General features: G+C 37.5%; 1 protein-coding gene and 1 long non-coding RNA gene across 5 annotated transcripts in view; both read left to right on the plus strand.

Annotated features, from left to right (window-relative positions):
* ATG5 (autophagy related 5) overlaps positions 1 to 14,874 on the plus strand; it is a 128,781-nt gene that overhangs the window by 50,969 nt on the left and 62,938 nt on the right. The gene's annotated exons all lie outside the window — the stretch shown is intronic.
* On the plus strand, positions 3 to 12,567 carry LOC128315563 (uncharacterized). Its single transcript, XR_008298431.1, has 2 exons — positions 3 to 1,445; positions 1,679 to 12,567. It is a non-coding gene; the product is annotated as an uncharacterized LOC128315563 (long non-coding RNA).

Below are 14,874 nucleotides of genomic sequence, written 5' to 3' on the forward strand. Positions count from 1 at the left end.
ATATAACACCGTTTAATTTCAGAATACCACTTTTTAGAGTATGAAATAACTGTAACCCTGTGAATAGTTGGTGCGTTTTAGGATTGGTGGTACAAGTTTAAATTCCAGCCTCTACACACAAAATTTAGCTACAAAAGTAGCTGCCTTTACCCATCCGTAACATCGTATTCTTCCAACATCCTTCTCTTCATGGATTCGCTAGTATTGGCATGGTTGCTTTGCCCATAACACCAGCTCGTATTACAAACCTCTTGTGTTTAGCTTCTGGAGAAAGTGCCCTCGTTGCTAGTCATCTTCCTGGAATTGCAACTGGACACCCTGTGTGCATACCAAAGTGCCTCCCCCTGCTAGGGAACAAACTCCAGCCCTTGCTTTCTCAGAGCAGTATGACTTGCTTCGTGCTTGCATTCTCTCTCCCCTGGCTGGGATTTAGAAAATACACTCAAGGAAAAAGCTGAGAGGAATCTGCAGCTCACCTCTGTATTCTCCCATCTTCTTAATCTTGCCTGCATTGATTGCCCCCCCAGTTGTCTTATTTACAGGCAGCAATTGTTTTGCATGGGTCCAGTAGTTAATATGCTTTAGTTAAATAATACTAGGTCCTTAACAATCTGGTTCAAATTTCACTTACTTTCATATAGTTACTGAAATTACATAAAGTACAAACTTTATTGCTAGCTCTTTAGTCCATGAATCATTTACCAGCATAGATGCATCATGATCAGAGACCAGTCACATCACTTCCTTCAGTGTCTGTCAGTGAGTCATCGTTACTCACCTGTTACTTAGTTTACTTACAGACAGCAAAGCATGTAGTTGTGTTCCCTCCTTGTCTCCAGTGATAAGCCCATATAACATTTTGTAAAAGTGGATAATTGAAAGAGGGAATTGGCCAAGAAAGATGAAAGTGTAGCAAATCCACAGAAAGTGGTAATGTTGGTCGTGGGATTTTACAGGAATAATGGAATCGTAAAAGAAACAGCGGGCTGTGAGCGTGTTGACACTACCATCTTTTGAGATGCTAGATATGCAGCCACAGGAACTTGGCGAAGGTGAACGTTTCCGCATAAATGGGGAAAGTGATTGTGACAAAAAGGGTGAATTTATCCCTGGCAAAATGATGCTGGCAAAAAACTTAGCATTACAGGAACGCTCACGTTCCTGTAATGTTTCATGACATTGGAAGTGCAAATGATGAAATGCAAATGATGAAGTCGATCTGGACCCAGAAAGGCATGTGACAGTTTGCCAAGGTTTAGGAAAGATGCTCGCTTGTAAGCTCTATGTCAAGAAAGCAAGCACTATTCAAACTGTGCTTTAGTTTTTTACAGAATAATAAATAAGATGCTGGAATTCTCAGCGCTTCTCATGTTTTAAATTCCAGTATACTAAATAAATTAATTTTGTTTACTTCATTTTCTTACGCATTTATAACTAAGAGAGTTGTTTTGTTTGTTTTTTTTTTCCAACGTTTATTTATTTTTGGGACAGAGAGAGACAGAGCATGAACGGGGGAGGGGCAGAGAGAGAGGGAGACACAGAATCGGAAACAGGCTCCAGGCTCTGACCCATCAGCCCAGAGCCTGATGCGGGGTTCAAACTCACGGACCGCGAGATCGTGACGTGGCTGAAGTCGGACGCTTAACCGACTGCGCCACCCAGGCGCCCCAAGAAAGAGAGTTTTTAATGTTTTGACAATTTTTAAAGACCACACCATTGATTATTAAGATCACTTTGCACGGTTTCATGGTGACTTTGACAGTCCTGCACTACTATGCAAAGCAAGGCTTGCCTGTATTTGTCCATATAGTTGTTTTTAGATAGGAAATTAGTCCAAAATAAGCTGGAATTTAATGGCAATAATGAGAATAAAATAGAAGACCCACTTTCTCCCCCCGACTCCACCCTTGAAAACATAATTTTAGTAATTTTTAAAAACTGTGATCCATTTTTATCTTTGAGACTATACTATTACCATGGCAAAGAGGTGTTTGTTGTCATGTAGTATTTATTGAACTTTTATTATACAAAACAGGGCATTATCTGAGACTTCAGTAGTGCAAAAGGTACATACTTTATGACAGTGTGTATTGTAAATTAAATTTTGTCATTTCTCTTAATTTCTTAGATTTGAGTTACAATGAGTTGCTCCTTAGTTTTATATTTGTATGTTTGGTATTTCTTAATTAGATTGTAAGTTTTGCAAAGGCAGCCTTTCCCCTTCTTTATCTTACTGAGTATACAAATTCCTATTAAATATTTAAGAGAGTTTACAATCCCTTAAGATATATTTCTTCCTTTTTCTTGCTGGCTATTTGAAGATGAATTGAAATTGTAGGAGACTTGTGAATAAGAAGATAACCTAAGTTGAAGAAGCCTGGAATCTTGTCAAGAGAGCAGGGATCTGAGAATAATTTGGCTTCAGAAGTGAAGTAAATAATCTAAATGGGCATTCAAGTAGGTGTTCTTGAAATCTGTTGCGAACTGGGTGAGCCTGCTGTAGAGAGAGCTCAAGGATTCAGCAGCAGATTCTAAAGATGATTAAAATGTTTCACTTGGGGCATTGGAGGCTTGGGTGTGAGGGGCTGGTTAGGAGTTGTTTAGTCTCAACTCTCCTAGCAGCTAGCAGCTCCATAGGGCAACTCATTCAATCCCTTTGAGCTTCAGTTTCTTTATATGTAAAACATGAGCATATCTGCTATGTTCTCTTATAGGTGTCTTTAGAGGCTTTAATGAAACACTTACACAGTTTATGGGAAAGTGTGTGAAAGGAAGGAAAGCTGTCTTGAAAAGAATTACTGAGAAGTCACTTTGAGACCCTAGAACAGGGGGTTGGCAGACTATGGTCATGGGTCAGCCACCAGTTTTTATAAAAACAGTCTTTATAATAAAGACTTGTTAGAACCCTGCCACACCCGTTATTTGTGTATTGTCTGTGACAGCTTTCATGCTACAATGGCTGAGTTAATAGTTGTGACAGAGACCATGTGGCCCACAGCCTAAAATATTTACTTGCTCTGCCCGCTTTAGAAAGCATTTGCCAGCTCACAGAAGGTTGACTAAACCAACAGCTCGTATTTATCATTGACCTAAAGCATGACTCAGAATGTCACATTCAGAGTTTGGTATAACTTAATGTATCAGACTTAGTCTAATAACTGCCTTCATTGCTATTTTTTGGCGTAAAATACCTCTTTTCCTATTTTTGTCTTAGCTCATATTCTTTCTTGGACATATGACTGTTTTAAAGTTAGCTTTATTAAGTTAAATTTTATTAAATTACTTTTCAAATTGAATTTCATTAAATCTGACTGGAAATGGTATGTGGTTAAAATGTATTCTTCCATTTTTATTTTTAGTCCTAAATTATTTTTTGTAGCAATTCTGTTTGGTCTGTCTTGCTTGTACTGGTAATGATTGAACTTACACTCAAAATCGTTTGTGTGGTATCCTGTGGGTACTGGAGACCTTGGTAGTTTATTTATTCTGCTTTTTAAAATCTAAACTATTCATTTAGGAAATTTTTAGCTAAGTAAAGGCTGTCTGTAGGAAATCTATCTGGGGATAAAAGGCTGAATGTTACCTACATTAAAGTAAATTGATGAAAGATGGGTTTAGTAGTTCCTTCTGCCTAAAATGCCCTTTCCTTCTCTTTTGTCTAATTCCTACTTGTGCTTTCGTGCTTATTTCTCTCATCACCTGCTATGTGAAGTCTTCTTTATTTTTTTAGCCAACAGATATTTAAAGAAGATCTAACATGTTCCTGACACTACTAGGAGTTAGTGACCATCTAGCAGTGATAAAACAAACATGGACCCTGTCTGCATGAAGCTTATAGCCACATGGAGGCAGAACTACCCATGTTTTCATGCTGTCAGGGCTCCTTGTCTGCCCATATGCATTTTTGCTCTCCTATTTTATCATGTTCTCATATAGTTATGATTTATGTAATTCTGCTAGAATATAAATTTCTCCTGGTTGGAGTGTATTATACATTTTGTAATCCCTACCATCTAGTCCAGTCTTAGGCATAGAGCAGACAGAGTTAATATTGACTGAATGGCTATTTATTCCTTTTTAATACTGTAAGGAAATAATATCAACAGGCTTTTATAAATAGTTTAATACTAGTGTAAAATGGAGGAAGTATTTTGTTTGAATTTATTTATGGAAATGGATTTTATGTTTAAGAACTTTTCCGTCCAAAAGAAGGTCCTATTAATTTGTAAAAACAAAGATATTTCACCTTTTGATTTGTATAATTGTCAATTGGTCAGAATTGAGACATAGCAGATGGTAAATGTATTTCATTCAGAACTGCACCTGTAGATCCTAACAACTAAACAACGATTTAAACAGTTTTTGAATACTTTCAAATGCTAATTTTAATTTTTCAGATCTGTGTGAAAGAGAAATAAGAAAAACTTTTGAAACCAAGAAAACTCATTTAAGACATACTGTGCCTTTCAGTGTTTTTTATGGGTTTTCATTTTAGATATAAGAGTATTTAACCTCCCTGTGAAACCACGTTAATGACCACAAAAAAGAAAAGAAAGTAACATTTTTATTATATATGAGGCTGTTGTCACTACATGTGCAGGCTATTTTCTATTAAATGTCAAGCTATTTTTCTTATAAGCTAGAGATTTTCTTATAAGCTAGAGATTTGAAGAAATCTCCAAAATATATTTTTAACATATGACTTAGTTTTCGGCATTGGTTTTTTGAATACACTAAAAAAGAAAAGATAGCATTAAATAAATTCCATAGTCCGTCAAATAAATCTAAGTTTTGACTGCTAAATCTGTTGAAAATTTACATTGTTTCTGAAGTATGGTTAATCCTTTTGAGCTAAGTAATTTTTTAGAGTAATCCATTATTTGGTAGTGAGCCATTTTAACCTAAAACTGGTTTTTAAGAGGAAATAATGAATCCTGAAAGGTGATTTTTAAAACAAATCATAACATTTTGGAAATACTTTTGTTTGGGGGCGCCTGGGTGGCTCAGTTAGTTAGGTGTCCGACTTCGCCTCAGGTCATGATCTCGAGGTCTGTGGGTTTGAGCCCTGCGTCGGGCTCTGTACTGATAGCTCAGAGCCTGAAGCCTGCTTCAGACTGTGTCTCCCTCTCTCTGCCCCTTCCTAGCTCATGCTCTGTCTCTCAAAAATAAATAAACATTAAAAAAATTTATTAAAAAGAGAAAATACTTTTGTTTGTTAGGTGATGTAAAAGATAAATGCAATGGTTTTAACTCTTTGGAGGCTTGTATGGTAGAGGCAGTTGGATTGTAATTGCATTGCTTTGTTTTTATCAGTTGCATGTGGTAGAATAAGTATTGGACTGAAGATCTGTTGGTCTGAGAAGGACCTGATCTTTATGTCTTACCAGTTGTGTGGTCTGGCAGATCACTTTCCTCTCTAAGCTGGAGTTCCTTATAAATGTGAATGCGGTAAGAGTTCACGAAACTCACATTCAAGGACTATAAAGTCATAATCATATATACCTGAATTCTAATGATTAGATCTTTTCAATTGATTCCAAAGGATTTCTTGGAAGGAGATTTACTATTGATGATCTCTCTCTCTTACCTCTCCCTCTTTCTTTCTTCCCCTCCCCTCCCCCTCTCTTTCTTCCCCTCCCCTCCCCCTCTCTTTGTTCCCCTCTTTCCCTTTTCCCTTCTTCCCTCTCCCTCCCTGTCCCTTTGAAGCAAGACTTGAGTGGAAGGTAACTTTCCAGAAATAAGTGTGGTGTCATAGAAAGAGTATTAAAGCAGAGAGAGAAGAGATTTTAAGATTGAGCTGTGTATCTTGAAGCTTCAATTTCTATGATGTTGTTACAGTGTCAGATGCTGTTCTAGGTGTAGGTGGTATGGAAGGAGGTTCCTAAGAGGAGGCATAAGTACTTCTCTTGCACCTTTTGTCTGAACAAGAGGTCGATATTTGGTAAGCTTTCTGTTTGTCTTTAGCAAAATTCAGATTTTTACCACTTGTGAGAACACTGAGTTTACATTGTGTAAATAAGAGCAGAGTAAATAGTATAATGAGCCCCCACATACCTGTCACCCAGCCTCAGCAGTTATCAATATGTGGCCAATCTGTTTCCTCTATTACTTCTCGTCCCTCCCCCACGTTCAGTTTATAGGAATTTTTATCCTTTCATACAGTGCCACAGATATTGTTTATAGATCTATATTCTTCATAGATTTTATACTCTGATATTTAATGAAGGCATGCAAACAACATTCATTATAGGAGAGTCATGCCCAGATCCTGGTAGTTTGGTTCAGCCAATTACAGGAACCTGTCATGTGCCTGGCACTGCACTAGGCATAGGGGCCCCTGGGGTGGATGTGACAGGCAGAGTCCTTTCTTCAGAGCTTACAGTCTGTTAGACGAGCCAGACATTAAACGGATAGCCTTTAAATAATTATCACATTTATAACTTGAGTTGTGGAGGAAAGAGGAAGGGATAGAAAGCAGGGTGGTTGTGATGAAAGTGTTCCAGGCACAGGGAATGACCGGGTTGGGCAGAGAAGCAATAAAGAGCTTAATAAGTTCTGAGAGCTCAGGGAGGCCATTCTGACGAGAGCATGGTGATCAAGACCGAGAGTGGCTAGTAGGTAACAGTCCAAACTAGGCAGAGACCTGACAGTGCAAGTTAGCCGAGACCCTGTCTATTCAGGACCTTATAGGCTATTTTAATGATACGGAACTTAATCCCTAGAGAGTGAGGTGGGGTAGATAGGGGACCACTGAAAGATTTTAAGTAAGACTATAACAGATTTTCTTTTTAGAGGCATGTCTTTGAATGCAGTGTGGTTAACGAATTAATTCCTGCTATATAACTTGGTCCGTATTTTATGGGTATCATTTTCACGCTAATTCATTGAACAAGTAGTTAGTGAATCTATGCTGGTGATAAAACAGACTGAAATTCCTACCCTTATGCAGCCACAATTCTAGTGGGAGAGACTGACAAGAAGCATATATACATAAGTAAAATGCTTCATGTGTCATATGATGATAAGCGCTGTGGGAGAAAAATAAAACAGGGAAAGGTGAGAGAGAACTGTGTGGGGATAGGGCGTTGCTATTTTAAATAGAATGGTTGTGGAAGGTATCACTGATTGGGTGACATTAAATAAAGATCCAAAGCAGCATTATGCTGTATCTTGGGGTTAATACCTCCCTAGGCAGAGGGACCATCGAGGGCAAAGGCCTGAGGTGAGAGAATGCTGGGTAGTTTCAAAGAATATAATCCTGTTTGTAGCTTTTTGAAATTACAGATAATGTAAGGGTTTTTTTCTGGCATACCTCTTTTTCTCTAGCCTTCTTGTCTATTTTCCCTCTACCTTTATAGTCTCACTTTTGTTTTTTTCTGTGTAGCAAAAATGACACTCTTGTATCTACTTGTTTTCATAAGTCTCTTGGGATACAAAACATCCTTTTGGCAGTTGATTTTACACTATTTGAAAGCAATAAACAAAGTGTAAGAATGGATACCAGGAGGGATTGGACCTATTTGTATTAAGGTGGTTAGGGAAGACCACTTTTAGGAGATGATATTTAACCTGAAGTCTTAAGGATGAGAACGAACGAACTGCCACTTCAGGAATAGCGTGCTTCAAGGACACGATGCAACAAAGAGTTTGGTATGTTTTAAGGAACTGGAGGAAGGCCACTGTGTCGTGGATAATAGTGACCACGAGGGAAGGGTGACATGAGGTGGGGTTGGAGAGATGGGAAAGAGCTAGATGATGCAGGGCCTTGTATAGGCCAAGGAAAATAATTTAGATGTTACCTGCGATGGGAAGTCACTGGAGAATTTTTAAGCGGGAGAGTGATGAGATACAAAGAGGATGTAAGAACATTCTGGCTGCTGAATGGAGGATGGAAAAGAAGGAGCCAAGATTAGAAGTGGAGAGGCTGTAGTAGTAGGTCCAGGTATAAGATGAAATGGAGGAAAGCCGGTAAATTTGGGGTTTATTCTGGAGGTAGAATGGACAGAATCTGTTAGATTGGCTGTAATGTTGGGGTGAAAAAAAGGGAGAGAATCATTTCTGGATTCTGACTGGGACAGCTAGATGGATAGTGCTGCTTTATACTGTGATATGAAATAACTAGATGGGGAACAGGTTTGGGGCGGGGAACCAACCCTAACTGAGGAGGTCAGCTTTGAGGCTGAAAATCTGAGATGTCTCTGAGACATTCATGTGGAGCTGTGTTGTGTTAGCTATTGCTAGAGTTAGTTATTGCTACTGTGCGCGTGTGGCAGCGGATGGAGACGGCTTAATAAGTTTGCATTGAATGCCGCAGGTTCTCATTTCCTACTCGTTTACTTTTACAGGTGCCATCTTTATTATTTGTCCTTTAAGTCAGTGTCCCCAGTGACACACGGCCGCGAACTATGGAGCAATTGCATGTATTCCTGATGTTTGGCAGTTCTTTATACCCACTAACCATTGTGTGCTTTCCTTTCTGCATACAGCTGACTTTGTCATTTCCAGTATTTTGCCCGCCATACAGTAAGGTGGGTAAGTTCAGCCTAAAGCTGTGTGTGTGGCATTCCAGAATCTACAACTTTGTGAGAAAGTTGCTTAAAGCAGATTTGTAACCTGCTTGAGCATTCAATTAAGTTTTACTGTGAAACAGTCAGGTATTTTTTACTCTATTATGTTACATCTTTTAAATCAGTCTCTCAGTGTTCTACTTTCTGCAATTAAAAATAATGATGGAAATCTAAAAAGGTTTTGTATTTGCGTTTTAATATAAAGCTATACAGATACTTTGTTAGGCTTTTGGAGAAAGATTGCTCAAGAAATTGCATGATTCCAATGAATAAATACATTTGGTAATAATTTGGATCATAGCCTCTTACAGTTCTTTGGGTAGTGTTGGCAGTGAATATCATGAATAATAAAACTTGGTGAAAACATTTAGACAGTTATTTCATAATATCCTACAGATAATCCTAACAAAAGTTTTTGACAACAGTCCATTATTAACAGTGAATGGTCATCTGTCCCAGCGTTCGTTGGTGGTAGAGAATACATGAGATGCAGTTGATATATGATAAATCAATATGACTAGGTTAATTATCTAAACTCTGAATAATAATTGAAAATGTTTTGGTGAATTCCTAGCATTATAGGATCACAAAGATTTAGTTTTTAATGCGCTTTTAATTTCAAATCATCTACAATGAAATGATTGCTCTATCATCTATTTTATTTATATTTCATCCAGTTAAAAAACTTTCTAAAAATTTATACCTGCTAACATACTATCATTTTTTTCCTATAATGTAAGTGTGGAAAGATTTAAGAAGCTTTTCCTCCACCATGTAGAGGAAATGCAAACAAACATCTGTCTCGTAAATGATTTTCACTGTTGGAGCCATGACCTGTCATTACTATTTGAATTTACAGCATGGTTTCTCTTGGAAAAAATTTATACACACACAATATATGCATATATAGTTCAACTTATTTTGTTTTTAAGTGAATGTTTTGTTTCGAAACTTAAGATATTTCATGACTTAAGAGAACAGAAAACCCCAGAGGTACTTACTTTCCTAACATTTTTTTGTTTTGTCCTTATTACTTTTCTTAAGAGTACTGTTTCTCAAAGTGTAGACACTTGGGTCCGAAGCATCAGCATTACCTAGGAACTAATTAGAAACGTACCCTAGACCAACTGAATCAGAAACTCTAGGGTTCCAACAAAAGGTCCCAGCAGTCTATGGATCCACAAGCCCTCCAGGTGATGGTGATGCACTGAAGTTTGAGAACCACTGCACTGGAGTGGGACTCCTCAGCCTTAGCACTATAGATATTTTGGAGTGGATAATTCTTGGTGTTGGGGCAGCGGCAGGGAGGGAGCTGTCTTATGCATTGTGAGCATTTGGCAGCATTCCTGGTCTTTCTCCCCACTCACTAGATGCCAGTAACACAGTACTCCCCACTCTCTATCATGACATTAAAAAATACCTCCAGACATTGCAAAATATTCCCTTGGGGGCAAAGTTGACCCATTTGAGAACCACTGCTCTAGAGAGAAGTGATGGATACAACTGCTTTTCCTTCAGAGTAGCAGTGACCACTTATGGAATACCCAGTTTCTGTGCTGGGTACTTTACATGAATTATCATTGTCATCAGAGCAGCCTTGCAGGATATGTTTAAAGGTTCATAGCCTGGGCCAACCCGTTGATGAAGTTTCTCATCTGTTTCACCAGCCCAACCCGTGAGAACTATTATACTCAGTTGTTACAGGGACTCATTTAGGGTATATTTGGAACAAAAGGAATTTGGCATATAAGTGAATTAAAGTTATTTTAACCAGTTAACTCTTATCTATAAATTTAACCATGTGAACTTCTTATTGTAGACTTAGCCCTACGTTTTTTTGGATGGCTCTCATTGTATTTTTGCTGTAGTGACTGGCTGTTAAGTGACAAATGAATCAATAGTATGCTATCATTTCAGTAAGACTGAAGTGCTGACTTTTTTTAAATAACGGTCTTCTATATTTTTCCTTTTCCCTCTTTTGCCTCCTTTCATCCCCCTCTCCACTGTGCAGCACTTGATCTAGTTCTGCATATCTTAGCCCTTTTTTCCTCTCTCTTCCCTCTCATTTAAATTGACCTAGTCTCTGACCCATTCCTTCATTATCTTTGTAGGGTCTGGATGGCCAGATTTACATTTTAGTTTAACAACTTGTAATTGCTACTGGCCAGTGTGTTACCTGTTTCCAGATACCTCTTTCATGCACTTTAAAAAAAATTTTTTTTATGTTTATTCATTTTTGAAAGATAGAGAGAGACAGAGTACAAGCAGGGTTGGGGCGGAGAGAGAAGGGGACACAGAATCTGAAGCACACTCCAGTCTCTGAGCTGTCAGCTCAGACTCGACGCGGGGCTCAAACTCACGAACCGCGAGATCATGACCTGAGCCGAAGTCGGACACTCAACTGACTGAGCCACCCAGGCGCCCCTAACTTTTTAACAAAGACCTAGACATTAACTTTATTGAAAATTTCAGAATTTCAAGCCCCTTCTCCCCCACTCTTCCACTCCCCACTCCCCTGACCTTCTGTTTACTCTGTGTCTGCCAATGCAGACCAGTTTTGGTTAGTGACTGTGGTAATGACTTCTGGATGTCAGAATTCTGTATATTAGAGATGTTCTTGTCTGAACCAGAGAAGTGACTATAGCTGTACAGCAGTGCTAATTTCTTATTATTCATGTCTCTTCTCTTTGATTGCTGTAGAAACTGTCAAAGATTCAGAAATTCTTTTATGTGAAAATCACATTTACAATTATTAAACCATGCCAGTATTTTAATTCGTATGCAGAGAGTTGCAAGATTTTAACCCCAAAACTAGAATAGAAATAGTTAATTTAAAAAGTGAGTGCAAAATAAACAAATTTTTTCATCTAAGATACAGTGTGTTCCCTCAAGTCCTGATTATTATCTTCAGAGTATCTTTCTGTATAATAAGCATTTCTTGTCACAGGGTCCCTTTAGAATTAAGGCTATCCTTGATATCTGGGCTTTTTTGACATATAGTTTATTTCTTTCCCACTAGAAGGATATCAATAAAATACCCCAAACTGTATTTTTAATTGGAGTTGATTTCATAAAATATTTAACCAAAAATACTTCATTTTGACTAGCTTTAAGCCATAGTGAAAGCTAAACAAGAAAAAGAGCCACAAAAACATGGCTCTTTTTCTTAAACTAGCTTCTTGGTTTTGTTAATATACACCTCAGATTTTTCCCTACAGTATTGTGCTGTTAGCCAGCATTTTTTTTCATTTATTTTAAGGTGAAAAATTTTTTTTTAATGTTCATTTATTTTTGTGAAAGAGAGAGCAAGCAGAGGAGGGGCAGAGAGAGAGAGAGAATGAGAGAGAAAGAGAATCCCAAGCAGGCTCCACACTGTCAGCGCAGAGCGTGATGTGGGGCTTGAACTCACGAACCATGAGATCATGACTTGAGCTGAAATCAAGAGGTGGACCCTTAACCGACTGGGCCACCCAAGCACCCCAAGGTGAAATTATCTGTATGTAGGATTTTAAAACTCTGAGAAAACATCTTTTACATATTTTTTTGCAAGATAAAAAGTATTGATATTTGTCCACTCAAAATGTAAGGAGAGGTTGGATGAGAGAGCAGTCAGTGCTCTCTAATCTCTAGGAAGTAGGAGGAGAAAGAAGACAATTCCATAACCTTATTGAGTTAAGGGGAAGAACTTTAAACTTAAAGTTTTCTCACCCATATTTTTATAATAATTTATTTTCAGGTGTTACTACACTCAAAAGAATACCATATGGCATTTAAATATTTGATTTATAGGGGTGCCTGGGTGGCTCAGTCGGTTAAGCGTCCGACTTCGGCTCAGGTCATGATCTCGCAGTCCGTGGGTTCGAGCCCCGCGTCGGGCTCTGTGCTGACAGCTCAGAGCTTGGAGCCTGTTTCAGATTCTGTGTCTCCCTCTTTCTCTGACCCTCCCCTGTTCATGCTCTCTCTCTGTCTCAAAAATAAATAAATGTTAAAAAAATTTTTTTTTTAAATCTTTGATTTATAAATCAGTAAGTTTAGAAACACTGCTAGAATAATTTCACATTTAGTAACTATTCTCATTGTTACCCTTAGGATTCTTAGAAATCCTGATTAATTTTTTTGCCTTGTAGGGTACATTATATATATGACTTGTCACTAAAAGCTACTGAATACATTTAAAATAATAGTATTTAGTCCAAACTAAACTCATTATAGGACATAATAAAATGTATAAAATACTGGGTGCACCCTATTTTGTAAGGTATGTATATAATGTTAGGAATCAACTTTGTTTTGGCAATGAATGAGTTATAATTAATTTTGTATTAAATGCCACCTGAATAATCCTAGTAGCTAATAATTGAACTATGATTGAATTTTCCAGTTTCAGACATCATTGTCCTTGTCTCCTTTTAGGAGGTGGTTCCTAATTGAGTGACATTTTCCATTGGTTATCACAGTGCATATCTCCTTATTCTTTGAAAAAATTGTGCCTTCACGAACATGTTGAAGCAAATAGTATTTATTTCTGCACTAGCTGCTGCTAAGTGTTCAGTATTGTCATCTGTAACTGTGAAAGGAGACAAGATTTGTTAAACTATTATACCTGACACTTCTATGAGTTTTAAGTCCGGAACTCTGGAGTTTTTGATAACATAAACATTTCATTTGTTAATAATTTCCTGGATTCCTGTTAATTATAGGTCATTGAATATACTCAACTTGGAGTTTTACCAAGCAAGCAGTGTTCTTATTTATAGAAATGTAACTCAAAGTTTTCTGTGATATGGTATTGTATCCCTGAGAGTCTACTGGCTGGATGATGGCAGGTAAATAATTTACTTGCTTTGAACCTCAGTTTCCTCCTGTGTAAAATGAGGTTAATTATTCAGTAAGTTGCTATGAAAACCAGACAACATGAAACCCATATAGGGTTTTAATATTTTCTTAATGTTTTTAAAACCCTAGCTAAATTCTGTGCAAGTATGTTTTTACTAATAAAACCCATCTCCGAGGTCTTACTATAATTAGAACCCACAACTTTTCACTCTAGCTTTACTTCAGTGTGCTGTGTTGTTTAATACTGCTTCTTTACCAGCCTGCCTTCAGCATGCTTTTTACTTACATGTCTGTCACGTGGTCATCTGCCTTTTAAAGACATGGGGTTGGGGTGGAGAGGACTTGGGCCCTTAAGCACTGCCAGTGCAAGATAAAGGACAAATCAGACCTGTTAGAAGTTGTGATAATTTTACATGTGTCAGTTTGGCTTCTCCAACTACATATTAAGTGAAGGACAGAACCTATTGTGTACTTATTTTATTTTTTTTAATTCTTTACAGCTTTCAGTACTTAATGAAGTACATAGATAGGAACAGATAGTTTGATAGATTTAACTCTGTGCAGATGCTACAGAGTAAAAACTTGTTTGAGCACTGTGTCACCTTTTCTTTTCTCTTCCATGCCTAGAATTAAACTGGAAACTCATAGAATGAACCATTTGCAAGTTAGGAACTTCTTGTAAAGGGGTATTTTTCACGTAGTTACCATGGAGAGGTTAGATGGCTTTCAAATAGAACAGAATTTACCTGGAATTATATTACACTTACTAAACTCTTGTGATGTCCTAGGTCTGGATACTTTTACATGCAGTATCTCAGTAATTCTTCACATGAATTAGGTAAACATTATCAACTTTGAAAAGAAGGAAATGAGCTCACGGAACTAGTAAGAGATGGGACAAGGATTTGAACCTAGACCTCTGATTCTAAAATGATTGTATTTTCCATTACATCTGGGGGTTATTAACTCTGGCTTCATATTAGAATCATCTGAAAGCTTCCAAAAATTACAGTTGCCAGGGCATCTGAAATAAGTGGTCTGGAGTGAGTCCCTGACATTTGTAGTTTTGTAAACTCAGGTGATCGAAGTGAGCAGCTGAAGCTGAGGAACGTTGCATTGAACATGGTGTCCCCCACTACCCCCCCTTTTTAAAACTTTCGTTGTCAGTGAGTATTAATGGAATTTTTCTCATCAAAAGCACAAAGGATTTGCATTAGAATAAAGACAATATCCTGTGTAGTAAACATTGCACAGATATGGTGAACATAATGGATGTATGTTTTTCTCTGCCAGTCTTTCAAAAATTAAAATAGATTTTTGATTTTGTCTTAGGATTTTAGTGTGTTCTCTGAAGTGAAAATGAGCTTGCTGTATTTGTTTCTGGCCTTCTGACTTTAGGAAAGTGATACGTTTTAATTTAGCCTAAGAGGAAGAACATTTTCTCAATTTACAGTAGCTTTGAAAGGTAATA

This window comes from Acinonyx jubatus, chromosome B2 (genome assembly GCF_027475565.1).
Source record: "Acinonyx jubatus isolate Ajub_Pintada_27869175 chromosome B2, VMU_Ajub_asm_v1.0, whole genome shotgun sequence".
NCBI lineage: Eukaryota > Metazoa > Chordata > Mammalia > Carnivora > Felidae > Acinonyx > Acinonyx jubatus.